Raw genomic sequence first — 7,230 nt, 5'->3', positions numbered from 1 at the left:
TATCTTGGGGGCACCTGGTTGGCTCAGTCAGTGGAACATACGAATCTTCATCTCAAAGTCGTCAGTTATTTGGAAATGAGCTCAGTACAAGCTCTTCACCCGGTTAGAGGCAATAACAATTCCACCTTTCTGACCCCACCCCTCTCCATCCTTCATCCGGAAGAGTGAAAGGAAGAAGATGACCCAGGACAGGAAGAGCGGGTTTGAAAAGAAGCCTGCGGACTGCACCCCGGTGTCACCTGCTAACGTCTGCTGAGGCTGGGGGTGAGTGTAGGGTACACACGAAGGTGTCCTTGCTCTTCAGCCGGAATTCTGGCCTGTCTCGTGAGAGGCTGCTCTAACATTTCTGGCTCCTGTTACTTCCTTTCAGACTCCCACCAGCCCCACAGCAGACGCTCAGTAGATAATTGTGGAATGACCGAATGACCAAGGTCCTTTGATATGCGCCATCAAGGACGCAGACTAAATTGTCCCATCAGGCCTTCTAGCCAGCTCTCTTCTCCTACACACCCATCCTGACAGTCACTTCTTTCTGGCAGCTGCCCCCAGAGGCTGGTGATTCCTGTTACCTCCTTTAAAGAGCTGATAAGTCTAGAGGGAAAGAAACAAAGATATGACGTGGGGAGGGGGGAGAGCAAGCCCTCCCCCAAATTCCAGAGGCACTGCTGTGCCAGGAGCCCATTAACAATTCAAGGTCAAGGCATTTTTTTTACTTCCCCCATCCCATCCACCCCCACCCCAGTATTCTCCAGTCCTGCTTTCCTCCCAACTGCTAGCCCTAAGTTACCCTCATTTTCTTACAAAAAACGCCACTTCATTAAACAGACAAGGCGTTTTATTTTTATTTATTTATTTTTTTAAGATTTTATTTATTTATTTGGCAGAGATCACAAGTAGGCAGAGTCAGGCAGAGAGAGAGGAGGAAGCAGGCTCCCTGCTGAGCAGACAGCCCGATGCAGGGCTTGATCCCAGGACGAAGGCAGCAGCCCAAACCACTGAGCCACCCAGGCGCCCCCAGACAAGGCGTTTTAAACATTAACCTCTGTTGCCTACATTGACCTGTAGAGGGCACAAAAATGATCTTTTTCTAAAAATTTTAAAATATTGCAAATAGAGGGGGCACCTGTTGGCTCAGTCGGTGGAGTGCATGACTCCTGATCTCAGGGTTGTGAGTTCTAGCCCCATGTTGGGGGTAGAGATCACTTAAAGATGAAATCTTAAACAAGAAAATCTCTTTTAAAAAAGAAAACATTGTGAATAGGGCTGCTTTGATGCTTCCTGTCCAAACCCACTGGATTCTGTCATCGCTTAATTTCATCCCTGGATTTACCTGCTTGGTTTAGGATTCATCTGGGATTCAAACCCGGCTCAGGCTTTTAGGGATTGATTTATTTCTTTTGAGAGAGAGGGGGAGAGAGAGAGGGCACAGTCTTCTCATTCAGTCAGATGCCCTCTAGGACGTTTCTGGCTCACCCTTTAGGCCATGCAGCAGCTCAGACAAGCGGCAAGAGCTCCCAGCTCACAGAACTCTACCCCTGTCCACATTTTCAGAAGCTACATTTTCATCTCTCACCACCATTCTCATTTGCCACTGGGAGAGCTGACCAGGATAGCGGACCCACGGGTGGCTTGGGCTCTCCGGCCTTTCTTCTCAGCCTCTCCTCCAGGGAGGCTAAAATGGAAGGAAAGAACAAAACCCTGGGTGGCGAGGGGTGGCTGGAGCCCCTTCTCTCCACCTTGGAGGTGGCCTCTGATCAGGACCTGGTTACCTGGGTGACAGGGGATGGCCTCTGATCTGGACCTTGTTACCTGGGTGACAGGAGTCGGTCCTCAGGCCTTGGCAGAGGCCCCCTCGTCAGAATGCCAATTTACTCTTCTTCAAAGCTCCCTCAATTCTTTATTATTTTTCTTTAACAAGGTGCTGCCGCCTGGATTTAAAGGAACTGGGTCCTTTGTTGGCCTTTCTGAATGTTTTTTTAAAGCAGTGTTCTGATGGAAACAACCCTCCTCCCCCCATCTGAAGTAGTTTCCTCACAGAGCTTAGGGCTTGGCTAGAGTGGGCTGTGCGTAGTCCCCCTGGAGAGGGTCTACCCGCCCTTGGGGACAGGTCATTCAGTGTGCTGGAGGAACCCAGGTGCCCCATCACAAAATATCCTGAAGGGCCCAGAAGGCTTAGGAATTCCAGTCCTGTCTCCAGGAGGCTTCATCTCTAAAATGAAGAGCTTTTATTTCTGCCACATTTTAGACATCCATGCACTTTCATATTAGTTGGAGACCCAACTGTGTCCCGTCCAGCCCAATTCCTCGGTCAAAGCCCTTACTCCAAGTGTAACTGGATCTACAGATGGAGTCCGCAGGAGTTGGTCAAAGTGAATGAGGTCATAAGGGTGGGGCTTGAATCTAATAGGACAGAGGCCTTATAAGAAGAGGAGGAGGCAGGGGCACCTGGGTGGCTCAGTGGATTAAGCCTGTGCCTTTGGCTCAGACCATGATCTCAGGGTCCTGGGATGGAGTCCTACATCAGGCTTTCTGCTCAGCGGGGAGACTGCTTTCCCCCACCTGCTTCTCTCCCTACTTGTAATACCTTTCTCTTTGTCAAAATAAGTAAAATCTTTAAAAAAGAAAGAAGAGGAAGAGAGACACATGAACACCCCTCCATTGGAGGACACAAGAAGTGTGTCTACAAGCCAGGGAGAGACCTCTCACCAGACCTCCTCCAGCGCCCTCCTGATCTCAGACTCCAGAACTGAGAGAAAATATGTCCATATTATTTAAGCCGCCCAGGCCACGGTATTTTGTTATGGTGGCCAGAACTGACTAATGCAATATTAAGACTTCTTTTGTTTACTTGAATACACTTACATAAAAAGGACGCTTGACTTTTCCTTTGTAATTGGAAAATCGGTAATACTCACCATAAATAAATGAATCAGGGCCAACCGGGCCCGGAGCCTTGAGCCCAGGATATTTTTAGGGGCCTAGAAAATGCTTTAATGTAAATTTCTTTTAAAATCAGAAGAAAAAAGAAATACAATAATGAGTCTGGATTATATTCTTATTTTTACCAATGCAGTCAAAATATAATTTATTTTTATTTATTTATTTTTATTGTATTTATTTAAAAAAAATTCTTCCTTTCTTTCTTTCCCTCTTTCTTTTAAGGAAGGAAGGGACCCACCAAGGTAAAAGTGTCTAGGACCCATGAAAGTCAGGATAGCACACTGGAATGAATGTACCTATAGAAGAAACACAATGAAAATGGAGTGATGTCACTAACTTCTAGCAGATTCTACCTGCTGAAATTTATTTTATTTAATTAATTTATTTATTTTTTAAGACAGAGAGAGAGGGTACCTGGGTGGCTCAGAGGGTTGAGCCTCTGCCTTTCACTCAGGTCTTGATCTCAAGGTCCTGAGATTGAGCCCAGCATTGGGCTCTCCCCTTTGACAGGGAGCCTGCTTCCCCTCCCCTCTGCCTGCCTCTCTGCCTGCCCCTCTGCCTACTTGTGATCTCTTTCTCTCTGTGTCAAATAAATAAATTACATCTGTATTTTTTTTAAAAATTTATTTATTTATTTATTTGACAGAGATCACAAGTAGACAGAGCAGCAGGCAGAGAGAGAGGGAGGAGGAAGCAGACTCCCCACTGAGCAGAGGGCCCAATGCAAGGCTCAATGCCAGGACCCTAGGATCATGACCTGAGCCAAAGGCAGAGGCTTTAAGCCACTGAGCCACCCAGGCACACCAATAAATAAAATCTTAAAAAAAAAAAAAAAAAAAAGACAGAGAGAGAGGATGAGCAGGGGTAGGAGAGAAGCGCAGAGGGAGAGAGAGAATCTCAAGCCGACTCCCAGCTCATCAGGAGCTGATGTGGGGCTGGATCCTATGACCCCAAGATCATGACCTGAACTGAAATCAAGCATCAGTTGCCTGACTGAGCCACCCAGGTGCCCCTGAAATTTCTGTATCTTCTGAAATTTCTGTATCTTCTTTCTGTGCCTCCTTAGTCCTTATTGAAAAAGGAGATTAAGATGTATTAGGTATTTAGCTAGTAAAGACCTACTAGCCCCAAATTGATACTTTGTCTTTGAGAAATCAAAAAGGATCAAAAGAAGTGGAAAAAGCAAAAGCTTTTTCAGTTTGTGATTTTTTGTTATCTGTACACCCAGAATTTCTTGACACCCCTTCTGTGAGTTCATCCAGTATTGGGGAGACACTGGGTTTGATGATGATGATGGTGTTGAAGATGATAATGTTGGTTATTATATTCCTGTGGCCCAGATTTAGTATGAATGCTTCCTGTATTTCAGGCCCTGGGCTAGAAATTTTCATATTCAAATCTCACATAATCCTCACCAGGACATTGGGAACATGGCATTATTATCTCCATTTTACGGATAAACTAAAGCTTAGAGAGGTTAAGTAACTTGCCCAGAATCACTTAGAAAATGTCAGAGCTTTAAATCCAGGGCTGATTGGCTCTGAATCCCAAATTCTTAATCCCTTGGTTACACTTCCTATTTTTGTTTCTCTCTTTGCCATTAATTTTCTTTAAAAAAAAAAAAAAAAAACATGTTGTAGGGGCATCTGGCTCAGTCGGTTGGGCATCTGACTCTTCATTTCAGCTCTGGTTATGGCCTCGGGGTCATGAAATGGTGCCCTGAGTCGGGCTCCACACTGAAGGGGTGTCTGCTTGAGATCCTTTCTCCCTCGTCTTCTGCCCCTCCTCCCACTTACATGCTTGTGGGTTCTCCCTCTAAAAATAAAATAAAATAAAATAAAATAAAATAAGGTTTTATTTATTCATTTGAGATAGAGAAAGGGAGAGAGCATGGCAGGGAGGAGGGCAGAGGGAGAGGGAGAACCAGGCTCCCCACTGAGCAGAGAGCCAGACACTGGGCTCAATTCTAGGACCCTGGGATCATGACCTGGAGCCAAAGGCAGACGCTTAACTGACTGAGCCACCCAAGTGCCCTGCCCAAAAAAACCATAGAAAAACTCATTGTATTTGTTTATAGCTTTGAATGGATAGTTATTCACGTAGTATAAAGTGGAAAGTAAGTCTCCTTCCCACCCCATTGGAAGATAGTTTTCCTCACCAAACTGAGGAACTACTCATCAGTTTCTCTTCCTTCCTTCTTTCCTCCGTCCTTCTTTCTTTCTTCCTTCTTCTTTCTCTCTTTCCTTTCTTTTAAAATTTTACTCATTTACTTGGGGCGCCTGCGTGCCTCAGTGGTTTAAAACCTCTGCCTTCGGCTCTACCATGATCTCAGGATCCTGGGATGGAGCCCCACATTGGGTTCTCTGCTCAGCAGGGAGCCTGCTTCCTCCTCTCTCTCTCTGCCTGCCTCTTCCTACTTGTGATCTCTGTCTGTCAAATAAATAAAATATTAAAAAAATTTTTTTTTACTCATTTACTTGAGAGAAAAAGAGAGAGCACAAGCAGGGGCTTGCTGCTTGTGCTAAAAAGGGGCAGGCAGAGGGAGAAGGAGAAGCTGATTCCCCACTGAGTGGGGAGCCTGACACGGGGCTCTATCCCAGGACTCACGATTGGCTTCTCCTTCTCAAGAGTCACTTGCTCCACCAACTGAGCCGGCCAGGTGCCCATAAAGGAAGAATATTTTATTTTATTTTTTTTTTTTTAAGATTTTATTTATTTGACAGACAGAGATCACAAGCAGGCAGAGAGGCAGGCGGATGGGGCGGGGAGCAGGCTCCCTGCTGAGCAGAGAGCCCAATGTGGGGCTCGATCCCGGAACCCTGAGATCACATTCTGAGCTGAAGGCAGAGGCTTAACCCACTGAGCCACCCAGGCGCCCCAAGGAAAAATATTTTAAATTTTAAATGTTATTCATTTTTGAAGTGGTTGACGAGAGAGAAAATCTCTAAAGGCCTGATACACAAGGGAAACCATTTTATATTTCTTTCTAAGTCAACACGACTGTATATAAACTTTGTTCAAACCAAAAGCCTGATTTATGGCCGGCCACACAAACATTATACATCTGCTTTGTGAATGAATCGCCTAAAGGAAAACCACCTTGTCCTGGAGATACCACTCAACGCTCCCATTTCCTGCATTCCTTTACAACAGAACTTGTGATTTCTGCCTATATGCTAATTGATAATCTTTTGAGCTTTTACAAGATGTAGAAGGAATATAACCTGTAAAATCTATTCCTTCTCCAGAACACTTTCTTCCCTGTGAAGAGCGTGTTTCCCCAGTTAGCTGTCTTAACTTTGGATGGAATGAAACTTTCTTTTTTTAATTTTTGTTTAAAGATTTTGTTTATTTGACAGAAAGAGAGGGAACACAAGTGGGAGAGGGAGAAGCAGGCTTCCCACAGATCAGGGAGCCGGATGCAGGGTTCGATCCCAGGACCCCTGGGATCATGACCTGAACCTGAACCGAAGGCAGATGCTTAATGGACTACGCCACACAGGCTCCCCAGTAAGAAATTCTTTTAAAAAAAAATGTTCATAGTAATAAAAATAATACTAAAAAATATTAAAATGATTTCTGATGCCTGTCCAGGAGCAAATGTGCTGGGTTGGAGGAAGAGAGATGTCCGAGTTTGTTTCCTGAGAGCAATGGGAATACTATGTTCCCAAATAGGAGAACCCTTTTTCCTTCTGTCCGATCTACTCATTGGCCATGTGTTCCTCCACTCTACAAAGTGTCTTGCGCCCCGGGTGCAGCACTGCAGAGGCTGCATTCTTTCCCTCTGTCTTAGAGGGACGCCTGGGTGACTCAGTTGGTTAGACCGCTGCCTTTGGCTTGGGTCATGATCCCAGCGTCCTCAGATCGAATCCCGCATCAGGCTCCTTGCTCAGAAGGGAGCCTGTTTCTCTCGCTGCCTCTCTGCCTGCTTGTGTGTACTCTCTTTCTGTCTCTGGCAAATAAATAAAACATCTTAAAAAAAAAAAAATAGCCTTAGAGCTCAGGACAAGAGACCCCACGTTATTTATTTATTTAAGTACTCTTTATACCGAACATGTGGCTTGAATTCACAGTCCCAAGATCAGGAGTCACATGTTTCATCCACTGAGCTGGCCAGGCATCCCAGGGACCTCACTTTCTCATCAGGGTGTTCCCCAAAGGCAGGGCCTGGCACTCCTTAGTTAAATGCTAATACACGAAGATAAATGATCGGGCGTAGGTTCAGATGCCTTTCTACCCTCACCTTTCAGACAGTTTCCTCGTCATTTTTAGCATCTAAAAGATGCTCAG

This window comes from Mustela putorius, unplaced genomic scaffold (assembly GCF_011764305.1).
Source record: "Mustela putorius furo isolate JIRA1106 unplaced genomic scaffold, ASM1176430v1.1 tig00000127_pilon_pilon_pilon, whole genome shotgun sequence".
NCBI lineage: Eukaryota > Metazoa > Chordata > Mammalia > Carnivora > Mustelidae > Mustela > Mustela putorius.
Note: the sequence above shows the minus strand (reverse complement) of the source record.